Source organism: Pleurodeles waltl, chromosome 5 (genome assembly GCF_031143425.1).
Source record: "Pleurodeles waltl isolate 20211129_DDA chromosome 5, aPleWal1.hap1.20221129, whole genome shotgun sequence".
NCBI classification, from domain to species: domain Eukaryota; kingdom Metazoa; phylum Chordata; class Amphibia; order Caudata; family Salamandridae; genus Pleurodeles; species Pleurodeles waltl.
Window position 1 is genome coordinate 841,428,606 of NC_090444.1, and position 22,322 is coordinate 841,450,927.

General features: G+C 48.0%; 1 protein-coding gene and 1 long non-coding RNA gene across 10 annotated transcripts in view; one reads left to right on the plus strand and one right to left on the minus strand.

The window, feature by feature from the left end:
- LOC138296083 (zinc finger protein 773-like) overlaps nucleotides 1-22,322 on the minus strand; it is a 464,416-nt gene that overhangs the window by 60,014 nt on the left and 382,080 nt on the right. The gene's annotated exons all lie outside the window — the stretch shown is intronic.
- Nucleotides 18,432-22,322, plus strand: part of LOC138296084 (uncharacterized) — a 331,416-nt gene continuing 327,525 nt past the window's right edge. Inside the window, exon 1 of the long non-coding RNA XR_011203750.1 lies at nucleotides 18,432-18,705. This is a non-coding gene — a long non-coding RNA (uncharacterized lncRNA). The remainder of the gene's footprint in view (nucleotides 18,706-22,322) is intronic.

Below are 22,322 nucleotides of genomic sequence, written 5' to 3' on the forward strand. Positions count from 1 at the left end.
CCAAGGTCTGCAACACATATCCGAAGAGGGCTCCAGGAAGGACGGTTCGGACTGGCGACTTAGTCGTTTTCTTGAAGATTTTCTTCAGCAGGACGAAGTCGGAAGGCCTCCCGCTTGTTGTAACTGAGCAGGGCCCCATCCCGATGGGCCTTAAATTTTGACTTTGCACCAGTTGAGATTCGACAGATTGGCACTTTTCATTTCTATGCGCTAGAAAACTAATTCTTTAAAAATTCTTATATCCAGTTCCCCTTATCCGATTTTATTCGTTTTGGTGTCAAATTAAAGTAAAAAAAAATCTTATTTTTATAAATTGACTTTGACTTTTCAAACTGTTTCCTGTGTTTTATTTAATTACTGTTTTGTGATCCATGAATGCTTTACACACTTTGGCCCTCATTATGACACTGGCGGTAAATCCCAATTACCGCCATGCTGACTGCCGCCAATATACCACTGCAGCGGATATCCGTTCACCATATTATGACACACACACACACACACACACCAATCCGACAGAATCCAGACACAAGTCCGCCACACCAAAGGTCAGTGATGAACTGGCAGTATCAAAACCCACACTGTTACGCCAACAGAACTACGCCCACCACATTATGAACCAAGAATCACCACGGTGGACATTCAAAAACCATTGGCGGTACATACCGCCGTGCTCAAAATACACACTCTTAAACAAAACACCACCACATTGGCCCAATTCAAACTACACACACCTGACACACATACACACACCACACCCACACAGCTATAAAACACATACCCACATTACCTACAGCCCCTTACGACTACAAACCATTGGCACGAGACAGACATCATGACCACAGACAAAACCAGAGCCATACACTACCTACACCTATACACCACCCACGCACCCCACATCACACACCCAAACACATCACCCTACACAACACCCATGGCACCACAAAGGCACCCCAGATTCTCAGAGGAGGAGCTAAGGGTCAGGGTTGAGGAAATCATCAGGGTAGAGCCACCGCTATTTGGAGCACAGGTGCAGCAGATATCTATTGCTATGAAGATGGAGCTGTGGCAGAGGGTCGTGGACAGGGTCAACGCCGTGAGACAGCACCCAAGAACCAGGGACGACATCAGGAAGAGGTGGAATGACCTACAGGGGAAGGTGCGTTCCATAGCAGCAAGACACCAGCTTGCCATCCAGAGGACTGGCAGTGGAACCCCACCTCCTCCCCAACAACTAACAACATGGGAGGAGAAAGTCTCGGCAATCATGCATCCTGAGGGCCTGGCCAGAGTAGGACTGGACTCTGCTAAGTCAACTCTATACTAGTAGCACCCCCCCTACCTGTAAGCCAACACATACCCCACCCTCACTCCCATCACATCCCATCCCATCCATCCCAGTGGCAAGCCCTGCATGCACCACCAATGGATGGACATCACTCACAGCCCTGCATGGACACCTATCACCAAAGCATGCACACTAGAGAGAATCAGCTAGCCCACCATATACCAACTTACAAAAGTTAAAACTGCCAAGGCAAACACAACCAAAGAGGACAAGCCACGGATGCACACTATGTCAGACACAGAAATAATAAAACAGCATTTACATCCCCACAGGTATCCCAGCCAATGTCAGCGGAGAAGAGGTGCCAGCACTATCCAGTCCCCCAACTGAAGAGGCCCCCAGTGATGACAGCAACTCTTGTTGCCTGGATCTGGATGACCAACCTGGCCCATCAGAGACCTCTGGACAGTCGGTTACCCAGCCCCAGTCACAAACAACTACAGAGCCTCCCCAATCTGGAAACACCACCACAGCACCCCCTCAGCGTACCCATACCTCTGTCCCCAGGACATGTCAATCAGCAGTGTGTCCACCTCTACAGGGACCCCAGGGCACCCCCCCCATACCCAAGACAATCAGGGACCTGGGGTCAGTGGCAGTGGGCACACGGTTCAGGGGACAGAGGCACAGGACAACAGGAAAACTGGGAGGACTACTGTGCGCCAGGGAAAGGACAGGCCCATGGAACCGACTCTTCAGGAGGCACTCACGACATCCTGGGAGCCTACCAACATTCCCAGGACACGATGGGCCAGATTCTGGACAAAGTGCAGGAGAATAGGCAACTGCAGGAGGGACAGTATCGGGGGATCAGGGAGGACTTGCAGGCCATCAACACCACCCTGGTCTCTTTTGCAGGGGTGCTGGCAGACCTGGCCAACATTATGAGGGAGGCAGTCTCACAACAGCGGGCCCCTGCCACTAGCCAGACATCTGAACTGCCTCCCACCTCCGCTGCTGCTAGTGGACAGGAGGCCCCGCCACAGGACCAACAGGCCACCAGCACCCCTCCCCCTGCAGAAGATGAACCACCCTGCAGACGTTCCCTGCGATCCAGGCAGAATCCAGAGACTATTGAGAAGACCCCAGCCAGGAAATGAGACTCTCCTGATTGTCACCCTTGTGTCCCACACAGTCACCCTGTCAACCTTGAACTGCCATTGCTCACCTTCCTATTTCTCCTTGGACTATGCACCTGTGCTACAAATAGACTGTAACAATACCCTAGACTTTCCTCCATCATCACCCTATCCTAATGCACTTGCCCCTCTTCTTCTTAGCACTTCAATATATGCCCTTTGAAAAAACTACAAGTATGGAGTATGTTACATTTGTAAAGCATGTATTTGTTTACCCAGGTGTAAAGATTGCAATTCAACTGTACAGTAATTGTTCAAGTAGGAAAGACCTGTAGTTTCTTGCAGTGATCACACCAGGAGCGATAGTGGGGCACCAACATCTGCAAAATTAATTTCCAAAGGGAACAGAAAGTGGACACAGAAGTGGGAAATAACAGCATGCCATTGCCAGAGATAATCTAAATAATGACAATGAAAAGTGAAGTAACACTGTCTTACCTGTGTGTCATTGGAAGTATTCTCATATCACTGCTGGTCTGTTGTCCTCATCCTCATCCTCTGCCTCCTCATCCTCACTGTCCACTGCTGCCACACAGTCATCTCCAGCCTCCTCCTCCTCCTGCAGAAAAGGCACACAGCGCTTCAAGGCAAGGTTGTGCAACATGCAGCATGCCACGATTATCTGGCTGACCTTCTTAGGTGAGTAGCACAGGGATCCACCTGTTAGATGGAGGCCCCTGAACCTGGCCTTCAGCAGGCCAAAGGTTCTTTCGATTATCCTTCTGGTTTGCCCATGTGCCTCATTGTAACATTCTTCTGCCCTTGTCCTGGCATTCCTCAAAGGGGTCAGTAGCCATGATAGGTTGGGATAACCGGAGTCACCTGCAAATATCAAGGGACAACATTTATCTACACACTATCACATATGGCCCACATCATACATAAACACCAACATCTACTGGGTGGGAACTAGGGCTCACCTATTAGCCACACCCGGTGCCTCTGTAGTTGGGCCATCACATTTGGGATGTTGCTATTTCTCAGGATAAAGGCATCATGCACCGACCCTGGATGCCAAGCATTGACATGGAAGATGTACTGGTCCGCCAAGCACACCATCTGGACATTCATGGAGTGAAAACTCTTTCGATTTCTGAACACCTATTCATTCTGGGAGGGGGCGGGGACAGATGCAATATGAGTTCCATCAATCGCCCCAATTATGTTGGGATATGTCCCATTGCATAGAAATCAGCCTTCAAGGTGGCCAAATCCTCCACTTGGGGGAAAACAATGTAGCTGCACATGTGCTTAACCAGGGCAGACAAAACTTTGTCAGCACTATTGAGAACATTGGCTGTGACATTCCTGCTGCCCAGCCCACTGTCACTTGAAAAGAACCAGTTGCCAGGAAATGGAGCACAAGATGGGAGATCCCAGTGGGGTGACGGATAGAAGTTATCAGGTCAGGCTCCAATTGGACACACAGCTCTGTGATTGTGGCCCTGTGAAGTCTACAGGTGAGCATAATGTGCCTGTCCTCCATTGTTGCCAAGTCCACCAGGGGTCTGTACACGGGGGTATGTCACCATCTCCTATTCATCCGCAGCGGTAGCAGTCTAAGGGACAAAAGAGTGAGGAGCTGGTCACAAACTGAACATTGGAGCCACAACAGTACAATGCATGATGTTAATTTGTAATGGGTAAGTGGGATTTGTCCTGTGTGTCCCAATTGTAACTGTGATGCAGTTATTATCCAGCCCCCCCCCCCCCGAAATGGCATCCTCTGTGGAGGGACAGGTGGAAGTGAGGTAATTCCGCTGAAGTGCGCCATTGCGGGAGGCGGTCAGGAACTGCCGTGCAACTCCTAATTGGTGAACATTGGGCCCTATTGGTTACAGTGGCCAATGGTGATATACGCCGGCGGTGACAGTATGCACCGCCGTGGACGTGACCGCCATTTTCTATCTGATCACTCACTTGCTACCTGACCTTCAACAGGAGAGGACCTACGCTGCATGTGCTGCTGTGACCTGTGTCTGGAACCTACCATGGCCTGTGCGGAAAGGGACTGCGGAAGGGCCCCTGCCTTCACCTCAGCGGAGTTGCAACAACTGGTGGATGGGGTCCAACCCCAGTACGGACTGCTGCATGGGCCTCCAGACCAACAGGTGAGTACCCTGTGAGCACGATGCATGTGGCATGAATGCATGGAGTGGTGTATGTGAAGACCTCGTGTAAGGGGGGTGGGTGGATGTCCTCTGGGCGGCGTATTGGTTGTGTGCTGGGCCATGTGTGTGCAAATGGTGATGTCAAGGGGTATGGTGGGCTATAAGTGTAACAGGCAGGACTTTCTGACTGATACTATTTTCCTGTGTGTATTTCCTCTGCAGGTCAGCGCCCATCAAAAGAAGGGAATGTGACGTGCCATCCATCGCCAAGGACGTGCGGACCCTGATGGTCTACGGTAGGCGGAGCACCCACTGTCGGAAACGGTGGAAGGACCTGAGACGCTGGGCACGGAAGACAGCAGAGGTGTGCCCGTCGAACCCTGACCCCCCCTGATGGCCCGTATACTGGCGGTTGAACTATCCTGAGCTGGATGGTGTTCTGCTTTCCCACTTATCTCCTATCGGAGCTTACAGAACCCCTCTGGAATGCATTTCTGAGTTCAAAGAAGACATTTTTTGTTATTAATTCCCCACCCACAAGTTCCTGAGAGACGAAATTAGTAGATTGGAACACACGTTTAAAAGTAGTTGCAGCAATGAAAGCAAATTATATCACAGTACTTCTCAGTCGCAATGTACACAGCAAATATAGGTGATTATAGTATAACATAACTGCAAAGCATAAAAGTCAAAATTCATCACCGTATGGGCAAGGCGGTAGGGCCAAAACTCAGCTTCATCTTTCTGCGGTCTGCAAGTTGATGACTCTGGTCAACTGCGAGAAAGATTTTCTACCCAAACGGGAGACTGGCAACTGATGTCTAGCTCCAGCCTGAAGTCAAGCAGATTCAAATCTAACTCACTGTAGCCCAGAGTCATCCTAAAAAAGCAAACTCGGTGTGAGAGCCGAATAACCTTGGAGAGGGGCCAGTTCTCCTGAGCAAATTCGCTCTCAGACTGGATTGCTAGGTAAACACAAAATCTACGTGCTCTTATCAGCTAAGGTCTGGTGTGAAGAAAACAGCTTGGTCCATCTTGTGGAAAAGCACAGCTTTGAAAAACACAGACAACTGCGATGTCTCAATTGCAATGTCTAACCCTATGTTAAAGCCAATAGGCAGCTAACCTAAATATCAAATGTAATGTCTAATGTCATGTCAAAGCCAATAGGCAGCTAAACTGAATACGGAATGTAATGGCTAATGCCGTGTGAAAGCCAATAGGCAGCTGAGCTGAATACAAAATGTAATGGCTAACTCCATGTTAAAGCCAATAGGCAGCTAAACTGAACAAAACATATAGGGGGTTATTACAACTTTGGAAGAGGTGTTAATCCGTATTACGAGTTCCATAGGATATAATGGACTCGTCATATGGCTGGTGGTATATCCGTCACTTTACCGTCACTTTTGGGACGGATTAACACCTCCTCCAAAGTTGTAATAACCCCCATAATGTGCTACTGGTGAACATTGAGCAACTAATATGCGCAGTGGTGAAACACAAAGTCATTGGTCAAACACAATTAATAGCATCACATTCCACCCTATGACCAATAATTTTTTGTTTCACATACCTCTTATTTCAAACAAAAAACAAAAACATCAACACAAAAAACATTATAAGCAAATCAAATTTGAATGATAAAAGCAATCACTGTAAAGCAATGGAAGTGGATTAACATATTGATCTCATAACCTTTCACATCAGATACATCTGCACAGAAAAGTGTCTCTAAAATAGCAATTTGATGTAGCATGAGTTCTACTCATGTAAAGGTATACGGTCCACCTGAAAGGTTTGCTGGAAGGTAAGTGAACATCAGAGTTCCATACGAAAAAACACAGACAGTTAACTGTTAAGGTTGCTTAGTTCCAGTGGAAGAATGTAATCAAACAAGTTGAACTTGAACTGAAGGCGCCAGTTGCGCAAAATGGATCCATGGTGCTTGTATTTTACTCAGTCAGGTTCAGGTTGGCGGTTCGGTCTCTTCCCCGACCCCACACCCGAAGGGAGACCACACAGCACACTCATGGTCAGTGGCCAAATGTGGTATGATCTGCAAAAGAAAAAAGTATGACTTTTCTTGCAAATCACATTTGTCATCTGAAATGTGCCCTTCCTCTTCTTTTCCCTGTTTTATAATCAGCAGGACATTTTTGGGGCCCTTTGTTATGATTTCTGCAGGTTCTGGAGGGTCATTTGGGGATTCAACCCACACCTCAGCACTGAGGTTTTTATCTGCTGCACCACAGCTTCCCTTTTCTTGCACTGTCAGAAGGGCTGGGGCAGACTCCTTCTTTATCAAACCTCCATTCACTGCATGTTTGACAAGTTGGGCCATTCTGTATCCAATTTGTATGAATGAATCAGATTCCTTTCCAGTTATCAGCATAATTTTAATTTCTCCTTGGCAATCTGCAGCAATCACTCCACGTAAAACCTGATCAATTTGCCATATCTGTCCTGGTAACTTTCCTCTCCCCAACTGCTCTGTGACTGTTTGTGGGACAGATTGCTCTTGTGCGTGCTGCACGGATTTTATTAAATCTAGGGGAATGTGCATCTCTCTCATCGTTGCCCACCTGTAAGTGGCTTTTTCTCCCAGCTGTCCACATTTCTGATGCACCCACTTAGCCATCCCCACTAAGTCAGAATTCTGGGTGTACACTTCTCTCTGAATTTTTCTCTGTACATCTGCAAGGCAATTGAACCAGTTATGTACAAGCCATGTGGAAAACCAAATGGCTAAACCATTGGCAGTGAACCAAGAATCAGTGTAAAAATGACACATCTCAAGCAGCTCTTGCTTTAAAGTCTGACACACATTGTACAACGCTGTTCCTTCTCCTGTGCTAGAAAACAACTTTTCAGTCAATGAATCATTAGTCAAACAAACATGCTTTTTATCCTCAGGGGACACGAATTCAAATGGTGCACTCAATTTCACTGGTGACTCTTTTACCTGTGGTACTCCCTGCACCCTCTCCACATCCTGAAAAGGGGCTTGTGACACCTGTACATGTAGGGCTGCAGTGACTCTAGCCCTGTCTTGCAGGGGCACTCTTTTCTTCCCCTGTTCCTGATTTACATGTAAATCAGTGTTTCCCTCTTGCACTGCGCAGAAACCTAAAGTCTGCATTATTTCATTTGCCAAATCACATGCGCGCAGCTGCTTATATTTTTTCCTAGTGACTTTATACCAAAGTGTTAAGATTTCATTCAGATGAGGGCTATACTGTTTCCAAAAATCAAACAAGCTAATGAAACTCGGTGTCTCTTGCTTAGTGCAAACAGTAAGAAACTCTAAAATCTTTCATTTTACTTGTGCATCTGCCATGTAATTAATTTTTCTTTGCAGAAGCAGTCCGTAAATAACATTCTGAGCTCTGTTCTCCGTGTTATCAGTTAAGGAATGCACTTCAATTGCCAAAAACTGAGGGGTATCTTGTTCCATGCCCGGTACACACGGAGGCTCAGGCTGGCTCACAGCTGTCTTAAACCCCTCATTACTGGAATGGGAAAAGCCAGATTCTTCTAAAACAGCAGTTTTACAGATTTCAGCATTATCTTGCATTAATGCGTTCTGGCTAATTTGCTAACGTAAATTCTTATTTTCATGTTCTAACTGCCTACATCTCTCCTGCATTTTTCTGTAAGCAGATAAAAGTATCCAAACCCTTCTGTCAAGAACAAAAGGAACATCATTGCTTTCAAAAGGCACATTTTCTAAATATGCTTTATCACAGCAAGAAAACATGTTTCTCACAGCACCATCAGGCAGTTTAACTTCACATGCATTTTCAAACATGGTCTGCTGTGCTTCTGTAATTCTCTAAACAACAAAAAACAATTACACTTTTAAAATGTGCACTTAGAAATCTATAACTTGACTCCCAAAACTGACGACTAAGCCATAATGTTCTGCTTTCCCACTTATCTCCTATCGGAGCTTACAGAACCTCTCTGGAATGCACTTCTGAGTTCAAAAAAGACATTTATTTTTATTAATTCCCCACCCACAAGTTCCTGAGAGACGAAATTAGTAGATTGGAAGCACACGTTTAAAAGTAGTCACAGCAAGGAAAGCAAAATATATCATAGTACTTCTCCGTTGCAATGTGCACAGCAAATATAGGTGAATATAGTATAACATAACTGCAAAGCAAAGCATAAAAGTCAAAATTCATCACCATATGGGCAAGGCGGTAGGGCCTAAATTCAGCTTCATCTTTCTGGGGTCTGCAAGTTGATGACTCCGGTTAACTGCGAGAAAGAGATTTTCTACCCAAACGGGAGACTGACAACTGACGTCTAGCTCCAGCCTGAAGTCAAGCAGATTCAAATTTAACTCACTGTAGCCCAGAGTCATCCTTAAAAACAAACTCAGTGTGAGAGCCGAATAACCTTGGAGAGGGGCCAGTTCTCCTGAGCAAATTTCCTCTCAGACTGGATTGCGAGGTAAACACAAAATCTACGTGCTCTTATCAGCCAAGGTCTGGTGTGAAGAAAACAGCTTGGTCCATCTTGTGGAAAAACACAGCTTGGAAAAACACAGACATCTGCGATGTCTCAACTGCAATGTCTAGCCCTACGTTAAAGCCAATAGGCAGCTAACCTGAATATCAAATGTAATGTCTAATGTCATGTCAAAGCCGATAGGCAGCTAAACTGAATACAGAATGTAATGGATAATGCCGTGTCAAAGCCAATAGGCAGCTGAGCTGAATACAAAATGTAATGGCTAACTCCATGTTAAAGCCAATAGGCAGCTAAACTGAATACAAAATGTAATGGCTAATGCCATGTCAAAGCCAATAGGGGGAATGGCTAACTCCATGTTAAAGCCAATAGGCAGCTAAACTAAACACAACATATAGGGGGTCATTACAACCCTGGCGGACGGTGTTAAAGCGGCGGTAAGATCGCCAACAGGCTGGCGGTCTTTTTTTAAGTATTATGACCATGGAGGTTACCGCCATGGTCATCCGCCGCTTCACTGTTCCGCCCGCCAGGGCGGAGACGACCGCTGGGCTGGAGACCTGGGTCTCCAGCCCGGTGGCCGTCACAATACCGCCGCCGGTATTTCGACCCGGCTTACCGCCGTGGATTTCCAGCGGTAGGAACCGCCATGAAATCCATGGCGGTAAGCCCTATCAGTGCCAGGGAATTCCTTCCCTGGCACTGATAGGGGTCTCTCCCACCACCCACCCCGACTCCCACCCCTACACCCCCCACCACCCCTGCCACCCCCCAAAGGTGGCAGGGCCCCCCTCCCCACCCCGACATCACATAACTCACACACACACACACGACACGCACGCAGGCACCACCAACATACATGTCTACATCCACACACTCAGTCAGACACGCACACCCATATCCAAACATACACGCACACATCCATACAGACATACATACAGACATACACGCACTCACACCCCCCCTCTACATACACAGACGCACACCCCCATGCACCCACACAACACCCCCCACCCCCCTCCCCTAACGGACGATCGACTTACCTTGTCCGTCGATCCTCCGGGAGGGGACGGGAGCCATGGGGGCTGCTCCGCCGACACCACACCGCCGCGCCGAATCACAGGACGTGATTCGCTGGGCAGTGTTCTGTTCACGTGGCGGTGGAGGTGGAGCAACCTTCACTTCCCCGCAGCCCGCCAGTAAGGCTGTTGGCGGCTCTCCGTCGTAAAAAGGACGGAGAGCAGCCAACAGTCATAATACGCAGAGCGGCAAACCGCTACTACTGGCGGTCTTCCGCACGGTGGTCCCTCAGCGGTCTTGTTAAAAGACCGCCGAGGTTGTAATGACCACCATAATGTGCCACTGGTGAACATTGACAACTAATATGCGCAGTGGTGAAACACAAAGTCATTGGTCAAACACAATTAACAGCATCACGGATGGGGGCTTGAGGGCATCACAGCAGCCACAAGGAGGTGAATACATTTCCCATCATTACTACTTACGCATGGTAGGGTGGTATCTGGGTGGGAGATGTGTGTCAGGGGGTGCCCCTAGTCCAGGCCTGATATTGCAGAGTAGGTCCCATGGTGGCCAGGGTTCTGAAGTGATCAACATGCTACCTAGCTTCTAGGTATCCACTACTCTGGTCAGGGCTGCGTGGGTCTCAGGTGTGCTGCATTTGGAGGGGTGTGCCCCTCCCCATGCCTTGGTGGCTAGCAATATAACTTTAGTGCAGTGTATAGGGCTGTTCCCAATGTATGGGAGTGGTGTGTACACCAACAGTGGTGTTGGTGCAGCCACTGACCCACTGTATCCCTTGTCTCTTCCCCGCCCCTTTTTGCTTTGTCACCCTGTCCTTATGTGCATTAGCATCATCTCACGGAGGAGTAGCGGCACCAGGACAGAGGGAGCTCCATCCCACAGGACCCAGGAGGCAGAATCCACTGACGCTGAAGGCACCAGTGGGATGGAGCGCGAGGGGAGCACCACGGCGGAGACAGGAGGGGACAGTTTGGACACAGATACCTCCTCCAATGGAACCTCCCTGGTGGTGGGGACACCTCTGAGACCACCCCAGCTACAGGTACAGCCGCCACCCCCCGTACCAGCACCGCCCTCCCAGCAGCCCCTCATCGAGTTGCCCGTGCCCGCTCACCCAGGAGGGGGAGCATCTCCTTTGCCCCAGGCACCTCAGGCCCTGCCCCAGTGAGCCCTGATGCCATGACTGAGGAGGCTATGGACCCCCTGAGATCCATCTCTGTAGGGCAGTCAACCATTGTGAATGCCATCCAGGGGCTTGCAGCTCAAGATGCAACAGACTAATGCATTCCTGGAGGGCATTCACACTGTATTGGCGGCCCAACAGAGATGAATCCAGGCTCTGGCCTCCTCTCTGATGGCAGCCATTGTCCCCGTGTCCACCCTCCCCCCTCCAATTTACTCTTCCCAATCCCATTCCCCTTCAACCCCGACCTATCCCAAGCACACAGGCAGACGAGCATGCACACAAGACAGCACACAAGAGTGTCACAGGCAACCACAAGCACCACACATCATCCCACAGGCACTCACACAAACACCATCCAGATGCAGACATACCAACATCCACAATTTCCACTGTCTCCCCTCCTCCACCTCCCTTCCAGTTCCGTTCACACTCACACCTGTATGCACTACATCCTCATCCACTACCAGCATCACCACCACACCTAGTAGAACACACACCTCACTGGCAGACACCTCCACAACAGCCATGCACTTGTCCCCTGTGTCCTCTCCAACTGTGTCTGGCCCCCCTCCCAAGGTACACAAACGCAAGAACTCAGACACCCAGCAGCCATCCACCTGACAACAGCATCCAGCCCATGCACCTGCACCCAAACTCAGCATACAGACACCTCCTACAACCACTCCCTCTTCCTCCACTTCCAAACCTTTTCCCTCTTCCCGCCCCAATGCCTCTAAGAAGTTTTTCCTCTCCACCACTGACCTCTTCCCTCCCCCTCCCCCCCGTCCTTCACGTCTGGCCAGGGTGGCAAAAACCCAGGCAAGCACCTCAGCCAACCAGTCCACGGGCCCAGTAGTCTCCACACCCACTAGTGGTGGGAAAGGATCCAGGGCACATGTCCAGAGGTCGAAGGAGCCTGCACCTGACAGCATAAAGGAAAGGGTGTGTGCCCAAGCTATGGCCCGGAGGACCAAGGAGCCAGCCCTAGCTGCGGCCCGGCAGGGCAAGGAGCCAGCCCTAGCTGCTGCCAGGAAGGGCAAGGAGCCAGCCCCAGCTAATGCCAGGAAGGCAAGGAGCCAGCACCAGCTGCTGCCAGGAAGGGTAAGGAGCCAGCACCAGCAGGCAGGAAGAAAAGCGGCCTGGTGCAGGGACTCAGACGGAGACCCCACCACCAACCATGGTTGTGTGGCATCCAAGGCTGCAGGGGATGGGCTGGAGCCTCCCCCCACCAGCAGCAGCACCACCACCAGCCGTCCGAGGCTGCAGGGGATGGGCTGGAGCCTCCTCCCAGCAGCAGCAGCAGTACCACCACTACCACCAGTCGGCAGCCGTCCGAGGTTTCAGGGGATGGGATGGAGCCTCACCCCCACCAGCGGCTGCCGCAGCACCACTACCACCACTGAGCATCCGTCACCGCTGGCGAACGGTATGTAGTCCTACTTCCATGGACTGCTGTGCGGCCTGCCCCCTGCAAATCCAGTGGGTATGACACCCACCTTAGAGACTGTGACCTTGCACTCCCCAGGATCAAGAGCACAGGACACAATGCCCCCTCCAGAACCAGTGGGTAAGACACCCACCAACCTCAGCCTCCCCAGGATCAAGAACACAGGGCAAAAATCCCCCTCCAGAACCAGTGGGTAAGACACTCACCTACCCCAGACTCCCCAGGACCAAGCACAGGGCATGTTGCCCCCTCCAGAGCATGTGGGCAAGTCACCCACTCGAGAGACTGTGGCCTTGCACTCCCCAGCTCCAAGCACAGGTCACGTTGCCCCCACCAGAACCAGTGGGCAAGTCACCCACTTGAGAGACTGTGGCCTTGCACGCCCCAGGACCAAGCACAGGGCATGTTGCCCCCTCCAGAACCAGTGGTCTTCTTTCATCTGCTGGCTGAGGTGCCCCCACCCGTCCCCCCACCCCTCCTGAGGTGCCTGCCTATTTTCCAACTGATACCCCTGCAGTGTTCTCTCCGTGTTGATGCAGGTGACAAGTGGGGCCTTGGACTTTGGCCTGTGGCCCACGCACAATAAGGACTGGGCAGTGTCCCTTGAACTATACATATGTATATAACAGTTACATTGCATTTTCTTATTTCTACTGTGTTGATCTTATTACACTCACTTTCGTACATTCATGTTTCCTTGCATTATTCATCAGGAGTACGGGATAAATATGTTTTATTACTGCAGCTGATTGTGTGTATGGTGTTGGGGTGGAGGTGAGTGTTGTGCGTGTGTGTCACTCTCCCCCCCCGTGTGCTAGGCGGCTGTACTCACTGTCGTCGTCTTCGGCGTCATTGGTGTTCGCGGTGGAACAGGACGTAGAAAATCATTGGGAAGACATGCAGCTCGGGCTCCTTGGCGGCGTGGTTCTTCCCTGTGTCTCCAAAGGTGAGTCCCTTCCCTTCTTCTGTGCAGTGTTTTTGCCAGGCTTTTGATATCGTTGGTACTGCCCCGGAAAAGGTGGCGGTTTTTGGGTCTTAATACGGTGGGCAGAATATTGTCTTCCGTCTGGCTGTAGGCGGCTACCGCCGTGATGGCTGTTGTTTCCGCCCTGGTGGTCGGTGTGGTAAAGTGGCTGTCTGAGTTTTCACCGCCATGGTCATAACTTGGCGGCAGTTACCGTCAGCCTGATGGCGGTATTACCGCCACTTTATCACCGACCGCCAGGGTTGTAATGAGGGCCTTTGTCTCCTAAGTTAAGCCTTATTGCTCGTTGCCAAGCTATCAAGGGTTGAGCTGGGGTTAATTTATTGAGACCTAACTGAACCTAGTGGGGTTAGTGGCCTACTGCTAAAGGTAGGTACCTACCTGTCCTTACCAATAATCCACTTTCCAACACCATCCCCCTGAGGATATCTTCCTCCCTTCAGGAATTCAGAAAGGGGCTCAAGACCTGGCTCTTCAACTGGGACCCCGAGCAGCCAGGGCTCAGCGCCTTGATACCCTCTGGTTGATTGGTGCGCTATACAAATTTGGATGATTGATTTAATATTTACTATGGATTTGCAGGGCACTTGTAATAAATTTTAACGCAGCTTAACAAATACCTAAACTTCCCAAACATTGTAAGTATGCAAAAGACAGCTCATGGGACCTAATACCAGATGATCTGAGTGCCGGATGCAGGAACGCTCTCTTATGAAGGGTGTAAAGGGAACAAAATAGATTAAAGTGCTTTGTGCGTTGGTGCCAATACAAGTGGAAGGGATGGGAACCACGCCAGCAACAAAGGTAACAATAGATAAACATTTACTCTGAAAAATATGTGCTAATTCACCCTAGTCTTTTAGCAATTCATGAGACCTCCTCAGTGGCCCTTCTGAAATTGTGATAATCTAATATTCAATAAAAAATTCCAATTAAAAGCTATGTCAGCTGGTTTACCCAGATATGTAAAATGTGGGACTTTGACAATTTATCTTCCAAGAATACATTTCTGTGTTTTAGATGCCTTATGTGCACTCTTCATTACCAGGGACTTTGTGAGATTCGTCCTTAGCCAAAAATCACCCATGAATCTGTTAAAAGCATCTAAAAGTGAGTGCAAACCATTAGCTGTCCTTGTTATTAGCACTGGATCATTTGAGTACAATAGTACAGGTGTGAGGTGGGAACCAATCTTCGGAACATCCTTTCCATTGCTACATAAATAATCCTTGAGGTCATTTATATAAGATAATAATAATAAAAAGGGGAGTGGGACGAGTACACATCCCAGTCTAACTCCTCCTACTGAACAGATTTCTTGTAAAAGATCCCCTTTCCTACTGCACCGGATTTTAGCTGTGGTATGCAAGTATAGTCTGTGGAGTGGGGTTATAATTGCAGTATCAATCCCCATTTCTGTCATAATCATCCAAAGTTTTGACTGCGCAACAGTGTCAAAAGCGCACATTAGATCCATTAGGCCAGAAAGAGACAGCCTTTTTCGGCCTTCATGTACTTTTGTGCTATAAGACACCGATTGAGACTTTGCTCGATAGTTCCTATCCCTGGACGTAACCAAACTGAACATCTGAAAGCACTGGAGTCCCAGCTGCCCAGCCTTCTTGCTTGGCCAAAATTACCCTTCCACATTTTTACCGTACACGTCAAGTAGTGAAATTGGGCAGTAGCAATAGGGTGAATTCCTATTCCCCTTTCTAAATATTGGCACAATAATAGCTTCCTGCCAGGTCTCTACTAGGGGGCTACAATTGCTGACCTTACGATGTTTGTGATCAATGGACCCCAAAATTAGGGTAACTATTTGTAGAGGTCAGAGGGGATTTGGCTGGACCTGGAGCTTTAGCAGCAGGGCTACTTTCTATAGGTGCTATAATGTCTGACACCTCAATCGATTTGCTGAGGACAATAGCAGCCCCCTTGTCATAATTAACTTCTTCTCCTGGGACCATATGGGGGATTAGGTCACCAGGCCCAAACATTTTGGAAAAGTGCTCTACCCATACTTCCGCCACTATAATTTTGTCAATCTTTGAATTATCATAGCCTGAGAGGTAAGGGGAGTTAACAACCTTCCACAAGGCATGAGAGTCCTTTGACTGACTTGCGGTCTTAGGATCTTCACAAGCTGTCTCCGTATTTCAGTTTTCCTAGCCGCAATGGCTTCTTTGCATGCTCTCCTACCTTCAGCTATACCTGGCTGGTCTTGACGTTGCTTATTGAGGGCATGTTTAAGGTTTTTGTGAGCTTGCGTGCAGCATGATTGAACCAACTTGGGCAATTTCTGATCTTCAGAGCGTTTTTAGTCAAATTGTGCTACAATATACATGTTCAAGGTAAAGTATGCCTGAATAATATCCGCATGGATAGCATTGTCTTGTAAACAGTGGCGACTTCAGCCTGATTATTCACTATCAAATCCTTCAAATAACAATCTTTATCAATGTTTGACCATTTAATGCTAAAACCCCTGTTTTTTCTGTTTTCAAGTCCATGTTGTGGTATGTTGGGGATACTGCTGCCAAGTTCTAATTTTATTTTCAAAATTAGAGGGTTAAGGTCGCTAAAACAGCTTCTCTGACCTCGTAATTTTTAAAAAACGGGGGGAAATTCCTCTTAAATTAGTATAGTCAATTATAGAGCATGCATCTGACACTAGTAACTATTACAATCTTGTACAAATATTAGGTTTTTGGTAGCAGCGACTATTCAGTGCCTCATCATATGGAGTATGTTTGAAATGTGTAACAGGCTGGTCAGCTTTGTCTCAAAGGTCACATAACATCACAATGTTAGGGTCACATGTATGGATATTAAAGTCCCCACCCACATTATTAAGAGTTTCCTGTTATAATCATTCAATACCGTACTCAAATGCTCCTCCAGATCATCCACAACCCTGTTCACAATTATATCAAATATACTGTACAAAAATTGAGCAATAACAAATCAAAAGCTTTCTGAAGTTTCAGTAAAAGCATATGATAATGTGGTGTACTGATCATTTCCCAGACAATCATGTCGACATAAGTAACGGAAATAATAGTAATCAAACCCCCTTTTGCCCTTTCTGACTTAGATGGTATAGTTGGGACATGAAAAGTTAAATATCCATTGATAGAAAAAGGGTCTTGCAACCATGTCTCCTGACAGCAGATGATTTTGCGTTGCAACAGTGTCTTTATCCAATCCAGACTGTTTAACTTGGCCCGTAGGCCTGCCACTTTCCATGAAAATAAGTCACAGGTCTTTGTCTGTGCGACACTGCCGTTGATCCTAGAAGTCTCATCCAGAGATGGAGAGTGGGGTTCTTTATCAGTCTCTGTAATCCATGAGGTTTTCATTGTCAGTTCAATTGTTCTACAGATGGCAAAGCCTCAAATCTATTAGATACTAATACACTGCCTTGCTGAAAGTAGGATACTGCTGTGACTCTTTTTGCGTAGGGACCCTGTAGTGCCCCGCTATTATTAAACTGCTGATGATTTAGTCTTGGGCTAAAGAAAAACCCCAGAGGTTGGGCTCTAACACCCTTCTGATGAATGACTGAGTGAGAAAGACAGTGTAACAAAGCTTGCACCAAATCTGGCCTTATAAAAAACTTATTATGATGCAGTCACCAGGCAAGATTTTATTCATAGGGCTGATCCATGAAACACTTCTTACAGTGACAATCTCTTTAGACAGATCTCAGGACCAACCAGAATAATTCCTCAACCAATGTGTCACTTTATGTGTTTCTGAGCATGAGCGATCAATCTTTGACACACTCTCAAGGACAATTATATACAGAGTGCATTCTGGAGGAATATGGGGTGGATGTGGTGAGCCTCAGTTAATCTATTATCATGTTTAAGACACAGTAGTTATATTGCCCACCCACTTTTTGTCAGCCGCTCTTCTCAAAGTCCACAGCCGTCCTCGTAGGTGTGTTACTGGATTATCATGTGTGGGCTCTTGAGACCTCACAACTCTCCCACTTAGACTTCCAGTATGGGTTGACCTTAAAGGACGTGTCATTTGTGCCTGGGCCCTATGTTCACTCACTGGTCCCGTGTTTTGTTTGTGTCCCCATTTTTCAGACGCTCTGCCTTCAGTTTTGCCTTGGCCTAAATGCATGTTGTATAACTTCCCATCTAAGGTATTTGACTTTGTTAAACCCAAAGAGCAAAAGTTGCTGATTTCTCTGAATTGACTATTCAGGTGCTCTAATCTATCCAGAAGTTTAGTGCTGAAGTCTTTAAAATAAGTTTCTCCAGCAGCCACTTTCATCGTCGGTTTCCTCCCTACTGGCTTCTTAGCTCTAGTTCCTTGCTTGAAGGGAGGAATAAGTGTATCCCTAAATAATTCTTGAACTTGAAACATATCCATCAAGATGTGTTAAGCTGTATTACCACATGTGTTCATTTAGTAGTTGTAAATTATTGACCCAAAGAGAAAAGAGCATCATTGTTTTAGCAGGGGTTATGAGCTGGCTTCAGAATCGTTAAGGAGGGAGGACACTGCAGAAGAGAGAGTCATCTCAGGGGACACGCATATCTCTGGTGCAGGACTCCGTGTCTTAGGAGGCTGTCTGGCAGAGGAAGGAGGAAGCGCTCTAAAGCGCTCCCATATCACTGCGGCGCCGGACGCGCATATCTCTGGTGCAGGACTCCGTGTCCCAGGAGGCTGTCTGGCGGAGGAGGGGCAGAGCAGGAAGGAGGAAGCGCTCTTAAGCGCTCCCATATCACTGCGGTGCGGGACGCGCATATCTCTGGTGCAGGACTCCGTGTCCCAGGAGGCTGTCTGGCAGAGGAGGGGCAGAGCAGGAAGGAGGACGCACTCTTAAGCGCTCCCATGTCACTGGGGCGCGGGACGCGCCCGGGCCAAGAGCGGGCCCGTCCCTTGCCTGTAATTGTCCAGAGGAGGCCAGGCTGGGCCTTCCCTTTAAGTTTTGGCATAGGGGGTAAGTGCCTAATTTATAAAACTCTTTACAGACCTTTGTACTAGACCTCCTTTAGGTAATCCCTAGGGTGGAGAGAAGTTTTCTGTTGTGAGATATCGGCATATCAGCATTTCCTTACTGAGGGAGCTGCCTGACTTGTGTCAGCTCTGAGAGGTTCTAGGGGAGATCCGTAAGGATGGGTATGAAAAGGTCTCTGCTTAATGGAGATCAGGGCGGAGGGGAGATGGTGAGAACAAATTCAACGTTGGATTCCTTTCTTGTGCGTGCTGTGGGGGTAGTCACGCTGGAGATTGATCTGGCAGAGAGGAGATCATTGCTGGAAATGGGTGACTGACAACAAGCTTCCACTGAAGACGGGTGTATGGGGAGTTCTGAGGTGGAGGATGGTCAGCCTCGGATTGGCCGGGGGAATCTGCCCAAATCCCCAGTCCAAGCAGAAACAGGGGCCTTGGGGGCTTTAGGGACTCCCAGGGTGAAGGTCTTGGAAGGAGGAATAAGGAAGAGCGAGAGGCTTTTGATGGTCTCTCCTCCTGGCAGTAGCAGTCCTCCATCAAAAAAGAACAAGACTAAAAAAAAAAAAACTTGGGAAAAAAACAAAATTGTCCCTGTCCGTCAGCCCTAACTCGATTCCCCTGGGTTCCGTGGATCAGCGCCCATGTTTATGCCCAGATAATCTATTGGCTAAGTGTAAGGTAATGATTGAGTCCTGTTTGGCCCCGGTTATGGAGAAACTACAGGTGCTTGAAGCTGCAGTTTCCCGGCTGAATGACATAGAAAGGCCAAGGATGACTTCTTCCAAAGGGGTCCTCAATGATTCTCGGGGACAAAGTAGTTCTACCAAGGGGGTGCTTCCACTAGAGGAAAACCCTAGCCCCATGCTGAGAGAGACCCAACATCCTTTAAGCTGTTCCACTCTGAGGGCCCCTGGGCACTGTATGGAGACTGTCACGGACGACTTCTCAGCTACAGCTGGGATAAACCACGGGAGGGGGGATGGTCAACTACTTGGCAGCCGGTATTTGGACAATGTGGGAATGAGACAAGACAGAAGTGTGTCGCAAAATCAACATCTGGTGAAAGGGCCCCCCCTTGTTTGTTTAGAGCTCCCTCCAATCTGCGCACCTTATGTGGTGGTGCTCACGGATGTTCCCTTCCTGGCTTCGGGCATTGGTGAATCCACGGTCCAACTGAAGAATAAGACCTGTCATTGGCTGAGCAAAAACTTTGATTTTGCCTGTGAGGATTTTGAGGATATTCTGTTTGTCAGAAGAATTGACTGGGTTGGGCCACGGGCAAAGGTGGGCAATGGGGATTGTGTCATTGTAAATTGTAGATATCCAGGTCTGGCTCAGAGGATTCTTTTGTCACAACATTTGGCATATAAGTTGAAGAGTAAGATTGGTATGGTCCCTTTGTTTTTTTTTTTTATAATCGTACTCAGCTGAGTAATGATATTCAAAGTAGGAACTCTAACCCAGGGCAGGGTGCCTTAGTGCCAAATAGTCTGGGTCATGATTTTTATACCTCCCCAGATCTGGAGAGGGTAGATTGACACTACGTTCAGAGTCATGTAGAGGGTGTGACAGAATCTCCTTCCGATTCCCTGATCACTGAGGGTAGGGAAAATTCACATGCAAAGTGTTGCCTTATCTCATGGAATGTAGCAGGTTATGATTCTAAGCTTTTGGATAACAATTGGCTGAAATTTGTGGCACACTACAATTTCATCTTACTTCAGGAGACCTGGTCAGATGGCTTGGCTGAGTGAGATGGATTTCAAATATTTGCAGTCCTGGCCGTCAGGTCTCAAGGCAGTCGCCCTAAAGGGGGTTTAGTCACCATAATTCAATTTTCCAAAATAGCAGGAGCCTATCAAATCACCTGTAAACATCAGGGCTTTTTAATTATCTGGGTGGTCTTCTCAAATAAATTCAAAGTTGTATTGGTTAACTTTTATAATGCTGTTTGGGACTCTGACTGCCAAATTGAGGTTCTTTTTTCTATTCTGCAGAAATTGAAGTGTAGATTGGAGGGGTTTGGGTTAGATTTCTGTGCTGTGGTGTCAGGGGATTTCAATTCCAAACTAGGGAGTTATTATACTATGATGAACCCTTTTGAGCAGGACCATGAGATACACTCAGATGAGGGATCACACGACCTGAGGGGCGGGCCCTGATCAAGGGTCTAAGGAGGTTGGGTCTTCTGAATATCTATGACCTGGAAGTGGTGGGTACACCGCAGGCCCCGACGTTCGTAGGGGTGGCTGGCACAACAATTAATTATATTTTTGGGTCCCCACCCATAAGAAATATGGCCAAGGAAGGTGAGGTAGTAGTGCAGCATTTCAGTGACCACAATCCCCTCAGGATTTCTTTTAATTTTCCTAAGGCAATATGGACATTAGTGTGGGGTGGGCCAGTCTTGGTGAGACCCAAAGATCAGGGTAGATGACTTGGCTGGAAACAGGCTAACATTCAGCAACTAACAGAGAAGGTGGTGGGTAAGAACTTAAACCTGATCTTAGGCACCCTCTTGGCTGACTCCTCTAGCCCAGGGGAAGTTATGGTTGCTATATTGATAGTCAATTAAGTTATTAAAGAAGGGATGGTTGCAGCCGTCCAGCCGCTGTGTAAGCAACAGAGTGGGTGGTTTAGTGAGCCCTCTTATGAGGCTAACAATCTCTAAGGAAAGTACTAAAGGAACAACCAAGGGACGCCGCTCTTGTAAGAGATGCGAAGGCTCACTACAAATCTGTTCTGAGGGCCAGGAAACAACAACTAAAGGAGCGGGCCTGGGAGGATCTGGAACGTGCATCAGCCCATAAGAACCCAGGCTTGTTTTGGAAGGTGGTTAACACAGACTCTTTTGAGGTGGAAACCTCTGAGGGTTTGGGCTGCACTATCACCCCTGAGGCTTGGGTGGCCCACTTTTGTGGGATATATTCGGGGGGCCTTATAGGGGACCTTGAAGGAATTCAGCAGGGACATTCTCCAGATTTAGCTATTAGATTTTACCTTGAGGATGTACAGGAGGCGCTGCATTTCAGCGCTAGCCATAAAGCCCCGGGCCCAATACAATTCCTATGGATTTATATAAATACTGTCCCAGCTTTGGGAACCTATTCTGGTAAATATCCTCAATGCAGCGGTTAGTGTAGGAATCCCGGCCACTTGGAGATCGGCATGCATAGTACCTGTTTATAAAAAGGGTAATCGTAATGATCCAAAGTCGTATCGTCTGATCTTATTACTTGACTCTTCAGCAAAAATTTTGGGTTGGATTATTTTAAGACGTATTGAGGACTGGTTGTCTGAAAATACAATCCTAAGCAGGGTTCAGTACGGTTTTAGGGAAGGGTTAGGTATGCTAGAGCAGTGTCTTAATCTGCTTATGTTGATTGGCAAATATACACAAGCTAAGAGGGGTACCCTATACCTTGCCTTTATGGATTTAAGCTGCACCTTCAACAAGGTCAATCGCAGTAAGCTCTGGGATAGGCTAATCAATCTGGGCATGGATTCTCACATTGTGGAGTTGCTCCGTTATCTTCACTCGGGAGCCAATGCTAATGTGAGAGTAGGGCATCATGGGTAAAGCTCTGAAATGTTTGAAGTAAA